The sequence below is a fragment of the Cryptomeria japonica genome, unplaced genomic scaffold, assembly GCF_030272615.1.
Source record: "Cryptomeria japonica unplaced genomic scaffold, Sugi_1.0 HiC_scaffold_138, whole genome shotgun sequence".
Classification (NCBI taxonomy): Eukaryota; Viridiplantae; Streptophyta; class Pinopsida; order Cupressales; family Cupressaceae; genus Cryptomeria; species Cryptomeria japonica.
This window is the reverse complement of record NW_026728960.1, coordinates 315,001-332,057: the sequence shown is the minus strand read 5'-3', so window position 1 is coordinate 332,057 and position 17,057 is coordinate 315,001. Positions and strand designations below refer to the sequence as shown.

Here is a 17,057-nt window from a genome sequence, read left to right as displayed (position 1 = left end):
GCACACTTCGAAGCACTCCCGGGTGCCCACCGGCGTTGCGCACCGTGGTGGGCAGCGAGGTGCGCACCTTTGATGCGCTGCCTTCACTAATTTCCAGAAAAAGGCAAAAAAAAATGAGATTTTAAAATTTCCGTTTTGAAAGATAGTGAAAAAAAAGGAACGCGGGTGCCATCTTGAGCCCGCCCTGGTGCGCAGCCCAGGCAAGGCATGCGCACCAAGGTGCCCACCCGAGGTGCACACCCGGGGCAAACCGGGCTCCGACTTCGTGCAGGCCGCACCTTGGAGCACACTTCGGAGCGCTCCTTGGTGCGCACCATGGTGCCCACCAGGGCGCGCAACCCAGCCAAGGTCTGCACACTAAGGTGCCCACCCCGGCGAAGGTGCACGCGAGGTGCGCACCCGGGGCAAACCGGGCTCCGACTTCGTGCACGCCATGGTGCCCACCGCGGCGAAGGTGCACGCGAGGTGCGCACCCGGGGCAAACCGGGCTCCGACTTCGTGCACGCCGCACCTTGGAGCACACTTCGGAGCGCTCCTTGGTGCGCACCATGGTGCCCACCAGGGCGCGCAACCCAGCCAAGGTGTGCGCACCAAGGTGCACGCGAGGTGCGCACCCGGGGCAAACCGGGGTCCGACTTCGTGCACGCCGCACCTTGGAGCACACATCGGAGCGCTCCCAGGTTCGCACCAGCGTTGCGCACCTTTGATGCGCTGCCTTCACTAATTTCCAGAAAAGGCAAAAAAAAACGATATTTTAAAATTTCCGTTCTGAAAGATAGTGAAAAAAACGGAACGCGGGTGCCATCTTGAGCCCTTCCTGGTGCGCAGCCCAGGCAAGTTGTGCGCACCAAGGTGCCCACCCTGGCGGAGGTGCGCGCCCGGGGCAAACCGGGCTCCGACTTCGTGCACTGCATGGTGCCCACCAAGGCGCGCAACCCAGCCAAGGTGCCCACCGCAGCGAAGGTGCACGCGAGGTGCACACCCGGGGCAAACCGGGCTCCGACTTCGTGCACGCCGCACCTTGGAGCACACTTCAGAGCGCTCCTTGGTGCGCACCAGGGCGCGCAACCCAGCCGAGGTGCCCACCCCGGCGAAGGTGCACGCGAGGTGCGCACCCGGGGCAAACCGGGCTCCGACTTCGTGCACGCCATGGTGCCCACCGCGGCGAAGGTGCGCACCCGGGGCAAACCGGGCTCCGACTTCGTGCACGCCGCACCTTGGAGCACACTTCGGAGCGCTCCTTGGTGCGCACCATGGTGCCCACCAGGCCGCGCAACCCAGCCAAGGTGTGCGCACCAAGGTGCACGCGAGGTGCGCACCCGGGGCAAACCGGGGTCCGACTTCGTGCACGCCGCACCTTGGAGCACACATCGGGGCGCTCCCGGGTTCGCACCGGCGTTGCGCACCGTGGTGGGCACCTCGGAGCACACCAAGGTGGGCAGCGAGGTGCGCACCTTTGATGCGATGCCTTCACTAATTTCCATAAAAGGCAAAAAAAAAACGAGATTTTAAAATTTCCGTTTTGAAAGATAGTGAGAAAAAGGGAATGCTGGTGCCATCTTGAGCCCGCCCTGGTGCGCAGCCCAGCCAAGGTTTGCGCACCAAGGTGCCCACCCTGGCGAAGGTGCGCGCCCGGGCAATTAACCCAACTTCCAACTTCGCGCGCGCCAGGGTGGGAGCGCACCCAACAACCGGGCCTGGGAAGAGCCAATGCGAGAAACCCCACCAAACTCTCTGACAAAAAAAGAGGGGGCGCTCCAGTAACCCCGCTTCGGAGCGCACCCTGGGCAAACCCAGCCAAGGTGCCCACCCCGGCCAAGGTGCAGGCGAGGTGCGCACCCGGGGCAAACCGGGCTCCGACAACGTGCACGCCGCACCTTGGAGCACACTTCGTAGCGCTCCCGGGTGCGCACCTCAGAGCACACCAAGGTGGGCAGCGAGGTGCGCACCTTTGATGCGCTGCCTTCACTAATTTCCAGAAAAGGCAAAAAAAAAAGGAGATTTTAAAATTTCCGTTTTGAAAGATAGTGAAAAAAACGGAACGCGCGTGCCATCTTGAGCCCGCCGGTGCGCAGCCCAGGTAAGGTGCCACCCTGGCAAAGGTGCGCACCCGGGCAATTAACCCTACTTCCGACTTCGTGCGCGCCAGGGTGGCAACCGGGCCTCGGAAGAGCCAATGCGAGAAACCCCACCAAACGCTCCGACAAAAAAAGAGGCGGCGCTCCAATAACCCCGCTTCGGAGCGCAGCCGGGGCAAACCAAGCCAAGGTGCCCACCCCGACGAAGGTGCACGCGAGGTGCGCACCCGGGGCAAACCGGGCTCCGACAACGTGCACGCAGCACCTTGGAGCACACTTCGAAGCACTCCCGGGTGCCCACCGGCGTTGCGCACCGTGGTGGGCAGCGAGGTGCGCACCTTTGATGCGCTGCCTTCACTAATTTCCAGAAAAAGGCAAAAAAAAATGAGATTTTAAAATTTCCGTTTTGAAAGATAGTGAAAAAAAAGGAACGCGGGTGCCATCTTGAGCCCGCCCTGGTGCGCAGCCCAGGCAAGGCATGCGCACCAAGGTGCCCACCCGAGGTGCACACCCGGGGCAAACCGGGCTCCGACTTCGTGCAGGCCGCACCTTGGAGCACACTTCGGAGCGCTCCTTGGTGCGCACCATGGTGCCCACCAGGGCGCACCCGAGGCAAACCGGGCTCCGACTTCGTGCACGCCGCACCTTGGAGCACACATCGGAGCGCTCCCAGGTTCGCACCAGCGTTGCGCACCTTTGATGCGCTGCCTTCACTAATTTCCAGAAAAGGCAAAAAAAAACGATATTTTAAAATTTCCGTTCTGAAAGATAGTGAAAAAAACGGAACGCGGGTGCCATCTTGAGCCCTTCCTGATGCGCAGCCCAGGCAAGTTGTGCGCACCAAGGTGCCCACCCTGGCGGAGGTGCGCGCCCGGGGCAAACCGGGCTCCGACTTCGTGCACTGCATGGTGCCCACCAAGGCGCGCAACCCAGCCAAGGTGCCCACCGCAGCGAAGGTGCACGCGAGGTGCGCACCCGAGGTGCACACCCGGGGCAAACCGGGCTCCGACTTCGTGCACGCCGCACCTTGGAGCACACTTCAGAGCGCTCCTTGGTACGCACCAGGGCGCGCAACCCAGCCAAGGTGCTCACCCCGGCGAAGGTGCACGCGAGGTGCGCACCCGGGGCAAACCGGGCTCGGACTTCGTGCACGCCGCACCTTGGAGCACACATCGGAGCGCTCCCGGGTTCGCACCAGCATTGCGCACCTTTGATGCGCTGCCTTCACTAATTTCCAGAAAAGGCAAAAAAAAGAAAAAAATGAGATTTTAAAATTTCCGTTTTGAAAGATAGTGAAAAAAACGGAACGCGGGTGCCATCTTGAGCCCGCCCTGGTGTGCAGCCCAGGCAAGTTGTGCGCACCAAGGCACCCACCCTGGCCAAGGTGGGTCACGGGGTGGGTCCTAGGGTGGGTAACGGGGTGGGTACTAAGGTGCGTGCCAAGGTGGGTCATAGGGTGGGTGCCAAGGTGGGCACCAGGGTGGGTGTGCACCAACCCTAGCCAGGGTAGGTCACGGGGTGGTTGTCGGGGTGGGCGTCAAGGAGCCAAGGTGGGTGGCAAGTAGCCAAGTTGCGTGCCAAGGTGGGTGTCGGGGTGGGTGCCAAGGATCCAAGGTGGGTGCCAAGGAACCAAGGTGGGTGTCTGGGTGGGTGCCGAGGTGGGAGCCAGGGTGGGTCCCAAGGTGAGTGCAAAGGTGGGTGCCAGGGTCAAGGTGAGTGCCAATGTGGGTTCCAAGGTGCCAGGGTCAGGGTGAGTGCCAATGTGGGTTCAAAGGTGCTAAGTTGGGTGCGAGGTTGGGTGCGAGGGTGGGTGGGTGCCAAGGTGTGCTAGGTGGAAGCCCGGGTGGGTCGGCATCCCATGGGTGTCGAGTTGGGTGCCTGATGGGTGCTTCTTGTCAAGTTTTAGTCGTCGGGACTCATTTCGAGCCTTAGAGGTCGTTTCTTGTCCGGTTGCCCTGTCTTCGACCTGGGAACCCAATTTTGGTCCTCGGGTCCCATTTTTTTTTGTCTCGCATCCCACTTTTGGCCTGTGGCCTTTTCGGGGTCGATTCTCGTTTTGGGCATCAGAGCATGTTTCTTCTCCTAAAACCCAATATTTGTTTATTAAGTCTCGGAACACATTTTTGTTCTCGTGGACCCATCATGGGTCTTGGAACGCATTTGTGGTCCTTGGGTCCCATTTTGCATCCCGAAACTTGTGTTTTGGTGCTTGATCCCTATTTTGGGTGCCCACCTTGCACCAAGTGCGCACCCGGGGCAAACCGAGCGCCTTGGTGCACCGGGGCAAGATCGAGCGTGCACCCGAGGCGCCCCGAACATGCACCAAGGTGCACTCGGCCCACATGTGAGCGCAGGTCGTTGCGCCCGAGGTGGTGTGTGGGCACCGCGTTGCAGACGGGACACTGCACGCACACGACGCCCCCTCCAGGTGCACGCACGTAGGCCGGGCCGGGTGCACACCCGACGCCCTAGCAAGGTGCGCGCACCCGGGCAGGGCTCACACTTGGCGAACGGGGCGCACTTCGCGAGGGAGGGTGTGCACCTCGACGGGGGTGGGTGGCCGGGGTGGATTCGCACGTGGGTCGCGGTTTGCTAAGTACACACTGCGACAAGCTCATACCGGGTGCGATCATACCAGCGTTAGTGCACCGGATCCCATCAGAACTCCGCAGTTAAGCGCGCTTGGGCCGGAGTAGTACTGGGATGGGTGACCTCCCGGGAAGTCCCGGTGTTGCACCCTTTTTTAGTTTTTCGCCGGGCGTCGCAATGCTATTTGAATAAACCTTTTGCCCGTTTGCGTTCTCGTCGGGGCCGGGCCGGGCCGGGGTGCGCTGCCCGCACTACCGCGCGCGCGGGGGCGACACCGAGCGCGCACCCGAGGCGCCCCGAGCACACAGGCCACGGTGCAACCCGGGCGTTGTGCGCGCACCCCGGTGCGCCCGAGGTGCTGCGCGCGCACCCAGGTGAAATCGGTGTGCACCTCGGCCAGTGCGCGCTCGGTCGAGTCGCGCACGTTGGCCAAGGTGCACGGTGATGTTTCTTACTCTAAGGTTCCGCACCAGACGCCCGGGACAGGTGAGCGAAGCTGGGCGGGGCCGGGTGCGCGGCCGGGGCAGGTGCACGCAGCTGGAGAGAGCTTTGGAGCACACTTCGGAGCGCACCAATGATGCGCTCCATTCAAAAGTTTCCTGAAAAGGCAAAAAAAGTTGAGATTATAGAATTTCCCACTTGAGAGATTGTAAAAAAAAAAAATTTAAAATGAAGGAAACGCGGGTGCCAAGGTGTGCGCAGCCCAGCCAAGGTGTGCGCACCAAGGCGCCCACCCTGGCGAAGGTGCACGCAAGGTGCGCACCCGAGGCAAACCGGACAATTAACCCAACTTTCGACTTCGCGCGCACCTTGGAGCGCACTTCGGAGCGCTCCTTGGTGCGCACCAATCTTGGGCACCTCGGAGTGCACCATGGCGCCCACCAAGGTGCGCACCCGGGGCAAACCGAGCTCCGACTTCGTGCGCACCTTGGAGCGCACGAAAGGTGCGCACCATGGCGCCCACCAAGGTGCGCAGCCCAGCCAAGGCGTGCGCATCAAGGTGCGCACCCTGGCGAAGGTGCGCACCCGGGGCAAACCGAGCTCCGACTTCGTGCGCACCTTGGAGCGCACAAAAGGTGCGCAACCCAGCCAAGGTGTGCGCACCCCGGTCAAACCGAGCTCTGAATCGTGCGCACCAGAGGTGCACGCCATCGTGCGCACCTTGGAGCACACTTCGGAGCCCTCCTTGGTGCGCGCCGATGTTGCGCACCTCGGAGCGCACCCGGGGAAAACAATGCAATTAACCCGACTTTCGACTTCGTGGGCACCTCGGAGCGCTCTCGGGTTCGCACCTCGGAGCACACCGAGGTGCGCACCTTTGATGCGCTGCCTTCACCAATTTCCAGAAAAGGCAAGAAAACATTGAGAAGGTGTGCGCACCGAGGTGCCCACCCTGGCGAAGGTGCACGCGAGGTGCGCACCCGGGGCAAACCGGGCTCCGACTTCGTGCACGCCGCACCTTGGAGCACACTTCGGAGCGCTCCTTGGTGCGCACCAGGGCGCGCAACCCAGCCGAGGTGCCCACCCCGGCGAAGGTGCACGCGAGGTGCGCACCCGGGGCAAACCGGGCTCCGACTTCGTGCACGCCATGGTGCCCACCGCGGCGAAGGTGCACGCGAGGTGCGCACCCGGGGCAAACCGGGCTCCGACTTCGTGCACGCCGCACCTTGGAGCACACTTCGGAGCGCTCCTTGGTGCGCACCATGGTGCCCACCAGGGCGCGCAACCCCGCCGAAGGTGCACGCGAGGTGCGCACCCGGGGCAAACCGGGCTCCGACTTCGTGCACGCCGCACCTTGGAGCACACTTCGGAGCGCTCCTTGGTGCGCACCATGGTGCCCACCAGGGCGCGCAACCCCGCCGAAGGTGCACGCGAGGTGCGCACCCGGGGCAAACCGGGCTCCGACTTCGTGCACGCCATGGTGCGCACCGCGGCGAAGGTGCGCACCCGGGGCAAACCGGGCTCCGACTTCGTGCACGCCGCACCTTGGAGCACACTTCGGAGCGCTCCTTGGTGCGCACCAGGGCGCGCAACCCAGCCGAGGTGCCCACCCCGGCGAAGGTGCACGCGAGGTGCGTACCCGGGGCAAACCGGGCTCCGACTTCGTGCACGCCGCACCTTGGAGCACACTTCGGAGCGCTCCTTGGTGCGCACCATGGTGCCCACCAGGCCGCGCAACCCAGCCAAGGTGTGCGCACCAAGGTGCACGCGAGGTGCGCACCCGGGGCAAACCGGGGTCCGACTTCGTGCACGCCGCACCTTGGAGCACACATCGGGGCGCTCCCGGGTTCGCACCGGCGTTGCGCACCGTGGTGGGCACCTCGGAGCACACCAAGGTGGGCAGCGAGGTGCGCACCTTTGATGCGATGCCTTCACTAATTTCCATAAAAGGCAAAAAAAAAACGAGATTTTAAAATTTCCGTTTTGAAAGATAGTGAGAAAAAGGGAATGCTGGTGCCATCTTGAGCCCGCCCTGGTGCGCAGCCCAGCCAAGGTGTGCGCACCAAGGTGCCCACCCTGGCGAAGGTGCGCGCCCGGGCAATTAACCCAACTTCCAACTTCGCGCGCGCCAGGGTGGGAGCGCACCCAACAACCGGGCCTGGGAAGAGCCAATGCGAGAAACCCCACCAAACGCTCTGACAAAAAAAGAGGGGGCGCTCCAGTAACCCCGCTTCGGAGCGCACCCTGGGCAAACCCAGCCAAGGTGCCCACCCCGGCCAAGGTGCAGGCGAGGTGCGCACCCGGGGCAAACCGGGCTCCGACAACGTGCACGCCGCACCTTGGAGCACACTTCGTAGCGCTCCCGGGTGCGCACCTCAGAGCACACCAAGGTGGGCAGCGAGGTGCGCACCTTTGATGCGCTGCCTTCACTAATTTCCAGAAAAGGCAAAAAAAAAAGGAGATTTTAAAATTTCCGTTTTGAAAGATAGTGAAAAAAACGGAACGCGCGTGCCATCTTGAGCCCGCCCTGGTGCGCAGCCCAGGTAAGGTGCCCACCCTGGCAAAGGTGCGCACCCGGGCAATTAACCCTACTTCCGACTTCGTGCGCGCCAGGGTGGCAACCGGGCCTCGGAAGAGCCAATGCGAGAAACCCCACCAAACGCTCCGACAAAAAAAGAGGCGGCGCTCCAATAACCCCGCTTCGGAGCGCAGCCGGGGCAAACCCAGCCAAGGTGCCCACCCCGACGAAGGTGCACGCGAGGTGCGCACCCGGGGCAAACCGGGCTCCGACAACGTGCACGCAGCACCTTGGAGCACACTTCGAAGCACTCCCGGGTGCCCACCGGCGTTGCGCACCGTGGTGGGCAGCGAGGTGCGCACCTTTGATGCGCTGCCTTCACTAATTTCCAGAAAAAGGCAAAAAAAAATGAGATTTTAAAATTTCCGTTTTGAAAGATAGTGAAAAAAAAGGAACGCGGGTGCCATCTTGAGCCCGCCCTGGTGCGCAGCCCAGGCAAGGCATGCGCACCAAGGTGCCCACCCGAGGTGCACACCCGGGGCAAACCGGGCTCCGACTTCGTGCAGGCCGCACCTTGGAGCACACTTCGGAGCGCTCCTTGGTGCGCACCATGGTGCCCACCAGGGCGCGCAACCCAGCCAAGGTCTGCACACTAAGGTGCCCACCCCGGCGAAGGTGCACGCGAGGTGCGCACCCGGGGCAAACCGGGCTCCGACTTCGTGCACGCCATGGTGCCCACCGCGGCGAAGGTGCACGCGAGGTGCGCACCCGGGGCAAACCGGGCTCCGACTTCGTGCACGCCGCACCTTGGAGCACACTTCGGAGCGCTCCTTGGTGCGCACCATGGTGCCCACCAGGGCGCGCAACCCAGCCAAGGTGTGCGCACCAAGGTGCACGCGAGGTGCGCACCCGGGGCAAACCGGGGTCCGACTTCGTGCACGCCGCACCTTGGAGCACACATCGGAGCGCTCCCAGGTTCGCACCAGCGTTGCGCACCTTTGATGCGCTGCCTTCACTAATTTCCAGAAAAGGCAAAAAAAAACGATATTTTAAAATTTCCGTTCTGAAAGATAGTGAAAAAAACGGAACGCGGGTGCCATCTTGAGCCCTTCCTGGTGCGCAGCCCAGGCAAGTTGTGCGCACCAAGGTGCCCACCCTGGCGGAGGTGCGCGCCCGGGGCAAACCGGGCTCCGACTTCGTGCACTGCATGGTGCCCACCAAGGCGCGCAACCCAGCCAAGGTGCCCACCGCAGCGAAGGTGCACGCGAGGTGCACACCCGGGGCAAACCGGGCTCCGACTTCGTGCACGCCGCACCTTGGAGCACACTTCAGAGCGCTCCTTGGTGCGCACCAGGGCGCGCAACCCAGCCGAGGTGCCCACCCCGGCGAAGGTGCACGCGAGGTGCGCACCCGGGGCAAACCGGGCTCCGACTTCGTGCACGCCATGGTGCCCACCGCGGCGAAGGTGCGCACCCGGGGCAAACCGGGCTCCGACTTCGTGCACGCCGCACCTTGGAGCACACTTCGGAGCGCTCCTTGGTGCGCACCATGGTGCCCACCAGGCCGCGCAACCCAGCCAAGGTGTGCGCACCAAGGTGCACGCGAGGTGCGCACCCGGGGCAAACCGGGGTCCGACTTCGTGCACGCCGCACCTTGGAGCACACATCGGGGCGCTCCCGGGTTCGCACCGGCGTTGCGCACCGTGGTGGGCACCTCGGAGCACACCAAGGTGGGCAGCGAGGTGCGCACCTTTGATGCGATGCCTTCACTAATTTCCATAAAAGGCAAAAAAAAAACGAGATTTTAAAATTTCCGTTTTGAAAGATAGTGAGAAAAAGGGAATGCTGGTGCCATCTTGAGCCCGCCCTGGTGCGCAGCCCAGCCAAGGTTTGCGCACCAAGGTGCCCACCCTGGCGAAGGTGCGCGCCCGGGCAATTAACCCAACTTCCAACTTCGCGCGCGCCAGGGTGGGAGCGCACCCAACAACCGGGCCTGGGAAGAGCCAATGCGAGAAACCCCACCAAACTCTCTGACAAAAAAAGAGGGGGCGCTCCAGTAACCCCGCTTCGGAGCGCACCCTGGGCAAACCCAGCCAAGGTGCCCACCCCGGCCAAGGTGCAGGCGAGGTGCGCACCCGGGGCAAACCGGGCTCCGACAACGTGCACGCCGCACCTTGGAGCACACTTCGTAGCGCTCCCGGGTGCGCACCTCAGAGCACACCAAGGTGGGCAGCGAGGTGCGCACCTTTGATGCGCTGCCTTCACTAATTTCCAGAAAAGGCAAAAAAAAAGGAGATTTTAAAATTTCCGTTTTGAAAGATAGTGAAAAAAACGGAACGCGCGTGCCATCTTGAGCCCGCCCTGGTGCGCAGCCCAGGTAAGGTGCCACCCTGGCAAAGGTGCGCACCCGGGCAATTAACCCTACTTCCGACTTCGTGCGCGCCAGGGTGGCAACCGGGCCTCGGAAGAGCCAATGCGAGAAACCCCACCAAACGCTCCGACAAAAAAAGAGGCGGCGCTCCAATAACCCCGCTTCGGAGCGCAGCCGGGGCAAACCAAGCCAAGGTGCCCACCCCGACGAAGGTGCACGCGAGGTGCGCACCCGGGGCAAACCGGGCTCCGACAACGTGCACGCAGCACCTTGGAGCACACTTCGAAGCACTCCCGGGTGCCCACCGGCGTTGCGCACCGTGGTGGGCAGCGAGGTGCGCACCTTTGATGCGCTGCCTTCACTAATTTCCAGAAAAAGGCAAAAAAAAATGAGATTTTAAAATTTCCGTTTTGAAAGATAGTGAAAAAAAAGGAACGCGGGTGCCATCTTGAGCCCGCCCTGGTGCGCAGCCCAGGCAAGGCATGCGCACCAAGGTGCCCACCCGAGGTGCACACCCGGGGCAAACCGGGCTCCGACTTCGTGCAGGCCGCACCTTGGAGCACACTTCGGAGCGCTCCTTGGTGCGCACCATGGTGCCCACCAGGGCGCACCCGAGGCAAACCGGGCTCCGACTTCGTGCACGCCGCACCTTGGAGCACACATCGGAGCGCTCCCAGGTTCGCACCAGCGTTGCGCACCTTTGATGCGCTGCCTTCACTAATTTCCAGAAAAGGCAAAAAAAAACGATATTTTAAAATTTCCGTTCTGAAAGATAGTGAAAAAAACGGAACGCGGGTGCCATCTTGAGCCCTTCCTGATGCGCAGCCCAGGCAAGTTGTGCGCACCAAGGTGCCCACCCTGGCGGAGGTGCGCGCCCGGGGCAAACCGGGCTCCGACTTCGTGCACTGCATGGTGCCCACCAAGGCGCGCAACCCAGCCAAGGTGCCCACCGCAGCGAAGGTGCACGCGAGGTGCGCACCCGAGGTGCACACCCGGGGCAAACCGGGCTCCGACTTCGTGCACGCCGCACCTTGGAGCACACTTCAGAGCGCTCCTTGGTACGCACCAGGGCGCGCAACCCAGCCAAGGTGCTCACCCCGGCGAAGGTGCACGCGAGGTGCGCACCCGGGGCAAACCGGGCTCGGACTTCGTGCACGCCGCACCTTGGAGCACACATCGGAGCGCTCCCGGGTTCGCACCAGCATTGCGCACCTTTGATGCGCTGCCTTCACTAATTTCCAGAAAAGGCAAAAAAAAGAAAAAAATGAGATTTTAAAATTTCCGTTTTGAAAGATAGTGAAAAAAACGGAACGCGGGTGCCATCTTGAGCCCGCCCTGGTGTGCAGCCCAGGCAAGTTGTGCGCACCAAGGCACCCACCCTGGCCAAGGTGGGTCACGGGGTGGGTCCTAGGGTGGGTAACGGGGTGGGTACTAAGGTGCGTGCCAAGGTGGGTCATAGGGTGGGTGCCAAGGTGGGCACCAGGGTGGGTGTGCACCAACCCTAGCCAGGGTAGGTCACGGGGTGGTTGTCGGGGTGGGCGTCAAGGAGCCAAGGTGGGTGGCAAGTAGCCAAGTTGCGTGCCAAGGTGGGTGTCGGGGTGGGTGCCAAGGATCCAAGGTGGGTGCCAAGGAACCAAGGTGGGTGTCTGGGTGGGTGCCGAGGTGGGAGCCAGGGTGGGTCCCAAGGTGAGTGCAAAGGTGGGTGCCAGGGTCAAGGTGAGTGCCAATGTGGGTTCCAAGGTGCCAGGGTCAGGGTGAGTGCCAATGTGGGTTCAAAGGTGCTAAGTTGGGTGCGAGGTTGGGTGCGAGGGTGGGTGGGTGCCAAGGTGTGCTAGGTGGAAGCCCGGGTGGGTCGGCATCCCATGGGTGTCGAGTTGGGTGCCTGATGGGTGCTTCTTGTCAAGTTTTAGTCGTCGGGACTCATTTCGAGCCTTAGAGGTCGTTTCTTGTCCGGTTGCCCTGTCTTCGACCTGGGAACCCAATTTTGGTCCTCGGGTCCCATTTTTTTTTGTCTCGCATCCCACTTTTGGCCTGTGGCCTTTTCGGGGTCGATTCTCGTTTTGGGCATCAGAGCATGTTTCTTCTCCTAAAACCCAATATTTGTTTATTAAGTCTCGGAACACATTTTTGTTCTCGTGGACCCATCATGGGTCTTGGAACGCATTTGTGGTCCTTGGGTCCCATTTTGCATCCCGAAACTTGTGTTTTGGTGCTTGATCCCTATTTTGGGTGCCCACCTTGCACCAAGTGCGCACCCGGGGCAAACCGAGCGCCTTGGTGCACCGGGGCAAGATCGAGCGTGCACCCGAGGCGCCCCGAACATGCACCAAGGTGCACTCGGCCCACATGTGAGCGCAGGTCGTTGCGCCCGAGGTGGTGTGTGGGCACCGCGTTGCAGACGGGACACTGCACGCACACGACGCCCCCTCCAGGTGCACGCACGTAGGCCGGGCCGGGTGCACACCCGACGCCCTAGCAAGGTGCGCGCACCCGGGCAGGGCTCACACTTGGCGAACGGGGCGCACTTCGCGAGGGAGGGTGTGCACCTCGACGGGGGTGGGTGGCCGGGGTGGATTCGCACGTGGGTCGCGGTTTGCTAAGTACACACTGCGACAAGCTCATAACGGGTGCGATCATACCAGCGTTAGTGCACCGGATCCCATCAGAACTCCGCAGTTAAGCGCGCTTGGGCCGGAGTAGTACTGGGATGGGTGACCTCCCGGGAAGTCCCGGTGTTGCACCCTTTTTTAGTTTTTCGCCGGGCGTCGCAATGCTATTTGAATAAACCTTTTGCCCGTTTGCGTTCTCGTCGGGGCCGGGCCGGGCCGGGGTGCGCTGCCCGCACTACCGCGCGCGCGGGGGCGACACCGAGCGCGCACCCGAGGCGCCCCGAGCACACAGGCCACGGTGCAACCCGGGCGTTGTGCGCGCACCCCGGTGCGCCCGAGGTGCTGCGCGCGCACCCAGGTGAAATCGGTGTGCACCTCGGCCAGTGCGCGCTCGGTCGAGTCGCGCACGTTGGCCAAGGTGCACGGTGATGTTTCTTACTCTAAGGTTCCGCACCAGACGCCCGGGACAGGTGAGCGAAGCTGGGCGGGGCCGGGTGCGCGGCCGGGGCAGGTGCACGCAGCTGGAGAGAGCTTTGGAGCACACTTCGGAGCGCACCAATGATGCGCTCCATTCAAAAGTTTCCTGAAAAGGCAAAAAAAGTTGAGATTATAGAATTTCCCACTTGAGAGATTGTAAAAAAAAAAAATTTAAAATGAAGGAAACGCGGGTGCCAAGGTGTGCGCAGCCCAGCCAAGGTGTGCGCACCAAGGCGCCCACCCTGGCGAAGGTGCACGCAAGGTGCGCACCCGAGGCAAACCGGACAATTAACCCAACTTTCGACTTTGCGCGCACCTTGGAGCGCACTTCGGAGCGCTCCTTGGTGCGCACCAATCTTGGGCACCTCGGAGTGCACCATGGCGCCCACCAAGGTGCGCACCCGGGGCAAACCGAGCTCCGACTTCGTGCGCACCTTGGAGCGCACGAAAGGTGCGCACCATGGCGCCCACCAAGGTGCGCAGCCCAGCCAAGGCGTGCGCATCAAGGTGCGCACCCTGGCGAAGGTGCGCACCCGGGGCAAACCGAGCTCCGACTTCGTGCGCACCTTGGAGCGCACAAAAGGTGCGCAACCCAGCCAAGGTGTGCGCACCCCGGTCAAACCGAGCTCCGAATCGTGCGCACCAGAGGTGCACGCCATCGTGCGCACCTTGGAGCACACTTCGGAGCCCTCCTTGGTGCGCGCCGATGTTGCGCACCTCGGAGCGCACCCGGGGAAAACAATGCAATTAACCCGACTTTCGACTTCGTGGGCACCTCGGAGCGCTCTCGGGTTCGCACCTCGGAGCACACCGAGGTGCGCACCTTTGATGCGCTGCCTTCACCAATTTCCAGAAAAGGCAAGAAAACATTGAGAAGGTGTGCGCACCGAGGTGCCCACCCTGGCGAAGGTGCACGCGAGGTGCGCACCCGGGGCAAACCGGGCTCCGACTTCGTGCACGCCGCACCTTGGAGCACACTTCGGAGCGCTCCTTGGTGCGCACCAGGGCGCGCAACCCAGCCGAGGTGCCCACCCCGGCGAAGGTGCACGCGAGGTGCGCACCCGGGGCAAACCGGGCTCCGACTTCGTGCACGCCATGGTGCCCACCGCGGCGAAGGTGCACGCGAGGTGCGCACCCGGGGCAAACCGGGCTCCGACTTCGTGCACGCCGCACCTTGGAGCACACTTCGGAGCGCTCCTTGGTGCGCACCATGGTGCCCACCAGGGCGCGCAACCCCGCCGAAGGTGCACGCGAGGTGCGCACCCGGGGCAAACCGGGCTCCGACTTCGTGCACGCCGCACCTTGGAGCACACTTCGGAGCGCTCCTTGGTGCGCACCATGGTGCCCACCAGGGCGCGCAACCCCGCCGAAGGTGCACGCGAGGTGCGCACCCGGGGCAAACCGGGCTCCGACTTCGTGCACGCCATGGTGCGCACCGCGGCGAAGGTGCGCACCCGGGGCAAACCGGGCTCCGACTTCGTGCACGCCGCACCTTGGAGCACACTTCGGAGCGCTCCTTGGTGCGCACCAGGGCGCGCAACCCAGCCGAGGTGCCCACCCCGGCGAAGGTGCACGCGAGGTGCGTACCCGGGGCAAACCGGGCTCCGACTTCGTGCACGCCGCACCTTGGAGCACACTTCGGAGCGCTCCTTGGTGCGCACCATGGTGCCCACCAGGCCGCGCAACCCAGCCAAGGTGTGCGCACCAAGGTGCACGCGAGGTGCGCACCCGGGGCAAACCGGGGTCCGACTTCGTGCACGCCGCACCTTGGAGCACACATCGGGGCGCTCCCGGGTTCGCACCGGCGTTGCGCACCGTGGTGGGCACCTCGGAGCACACCAAGGTGGGCAGCGAGGTGCGCACCTTTGATGCGATGCCTTCACTAATTTCCATAAAAGGCAAAAAAAAAACGAGATTTTAAAATTTCCGTTTTGAAAGATAGTGAGAAAAAGGGAATGCTGGTGCCATCTTGAGCCCGCCCTGGTGCGCAGCCCAGCCAAGGTGTGCGCACCAAGGTGCCCACCCTGGCGAAGGTGCGCGCCCGGGCAATTAACCCAACTTCCAACTTCGCGCGCGCCAGGGTGGGAGCGCACCCAACAACCGGGCCTGGGAAGAGCCAATGCGAGAAACCCCACCAAACGCTCTGACAAAAAAAGAGGGGGCGCTCCAGTAACCCCGCTTCGGAGCGCACCCTGGGCAAACCCAGCCAAGGTGCCCACCCCGGCCAAGGTGCAGGCGAGGTGCGCACCCGGGGCAAACCGGGCTCCGACAACGTGCACGCCGCACCTTGGAGCACACTTCGTAGCGCTCCCGGGTGCGCACCTCAGAGCACACCAAGGTGGGCAGCGAGGTGCGCACCTTTGATGCGCTGCCTTCACTAATTTCCAGAAAAGGCAAAAAAAAAAGGAGATTTTAAAATTTCCGTTTTGAAAGATAGTGAAAAAAACGGAACGCGCGTGCCATCTTGAGCCCGCCCTGGTGCGCAGCCCAGGTAAGGTGCCCACCCTGGCAAAGGTGCGCACCCGGGCAATTAACCCTACTTCCGACTTCGTGCGCGCCAGGGTGGCAACCGGGCCTCGGAAGAGCCAATGCGAGAAACCCCACCAAACGCTCCGACAAAAAAAGAGGCGGCGCTCCAATAACCCCGCTTCGGAGCGCAGCCGGGGCAAACCCAGCCAAGGTGCCCACCCCGACGAAGGTGCACGCGAGGTGCGCACCCGGGGCAAACCGGGCTCCGACAACGTGCACGCAGCACCTTGGAGCACACTTCGAAGCACTCCCGGGTGCCCACCGGCGTTGCGCACCGTGGTGGGCAGCGAGGTGCGCACCTTTGATGCGCTGCCTTCACTAATTTCCAGAAAAAGGCAAAAAAAAATGAGATTTTAAAATTTCCGTTTTGAAAGATAGTGAAAAAAAAGGAACGCGGGTGCCATCTTGAGCCCGCCCTGGTGCGCAGCCCAGGCAAGGCATGCGCACCAAGGTGCCCACCCGAGGTGCACACCCGGGGCAAACCGGGCTCCGACTTCGTGCAGGCCGCACCTTGGAGCACACTTCGGAGCGCTCCTTGGTGCGCACCATGGTGCCCACCAGGGCGCGCAACCCAGCCAAGGTCTGCACACCAAGGTGCCCACCCCGGCGAAGGTGCACGCGAGGTGCGCACCCGGGGCAAACCGGGCTCCGACTTCGTGCACGCCATGGTGCCCACCGCGGCGAAGGTGCACGCGAGGTGCGCACCCGGGGCAAACCGGGCTCCGACTTCGTGCACGCCGCACCTTGGAGCACACTTCGGAGCGCTCCTTGGTGCGCACCATGGTGCCCACCAGGGCGCGCAACCCAGCCAAGGTGTGCGCACCAAGGTGCACGCGAGGTGCGCACCCGGGGCAAACCGGGGTCCGACTTCGTGCACGCCGCACCTTGGAGCACACATCGGAGCGCTCCCAGGTTCGCACCAGCGTTGCGCACCTTTGATGCGCTGCCTTCACTAATTTCCAGAAAAGGCAAAAAAAAACGAGATTTTAAAATTTCCGTTCTGAAAGATAGTGAAAAAAACGGAACGCGGGTGCCATCTTGAGCCCTTCCTGGTGCGCAGCCCAGGCAAGTTGTGCGCACCAAGGTGCCCACCCTGGCGGAGGTGCGCGCCCGGGGCAATCCGGGCTCCGACTTCGTGCACTGCATGGTGCCCACCAAGGCGCGCAACCCAGCCAAGGTGCCCACCGCAGCGAAGGTGCACGCGAGGTGCGCACCCGAGGTGCACACCCGGGGCAAACCGGGCTCCGACTTCGTGCACGCCGCACCTTGGAGCACACTTCAGAGCGCTCCTTGGTGCGCACCAGGGCGCGCAACCCAACCAAGGTCTGCACACCAAGGTGCTCACCCCGGCGAAGGTGCACGCGAGGTGCGCACCCGGGGCAAACCGGGCTCGGACTTCGTGCACGCCGCACCTTGGAGCACACATCGGAGCGCTCCCGGGTTCGC

At 62.9% G+C, this 17,057-nt stretch overlaps 2 non-coding genes across 2 annotated transcripts; both read left to right on the top strand.

Moving 5' to 3' along the window:
• The first annotated feature begins 4,699 nt into the window (after positions 1-4,699).
• On the top strand, positions 4,700-4,818 carry LOC131866242 (5S ribosomal RNA). Its single transcript, XR_009364865.1, has one exon. It is a non-coding gene; the product is annotated as a 5S ribosomal RNA (ribosomal RNA).
• Positions 4,819-12,621: 7,803 nt separating this feature from the next.
• On the top strand, positions 12,622-12,740 carry LOC131866241 (5S ribosomal RNA). Its single transcript, XR_009364864.1, has one exon. It is a non-coding gene; the product is annotated as a 5S ribosomal RNA (ribosomal RNA).
• The last annotated feature ends 4,317 nt before the right edge of the window (positions 12,741-17,057 follow it).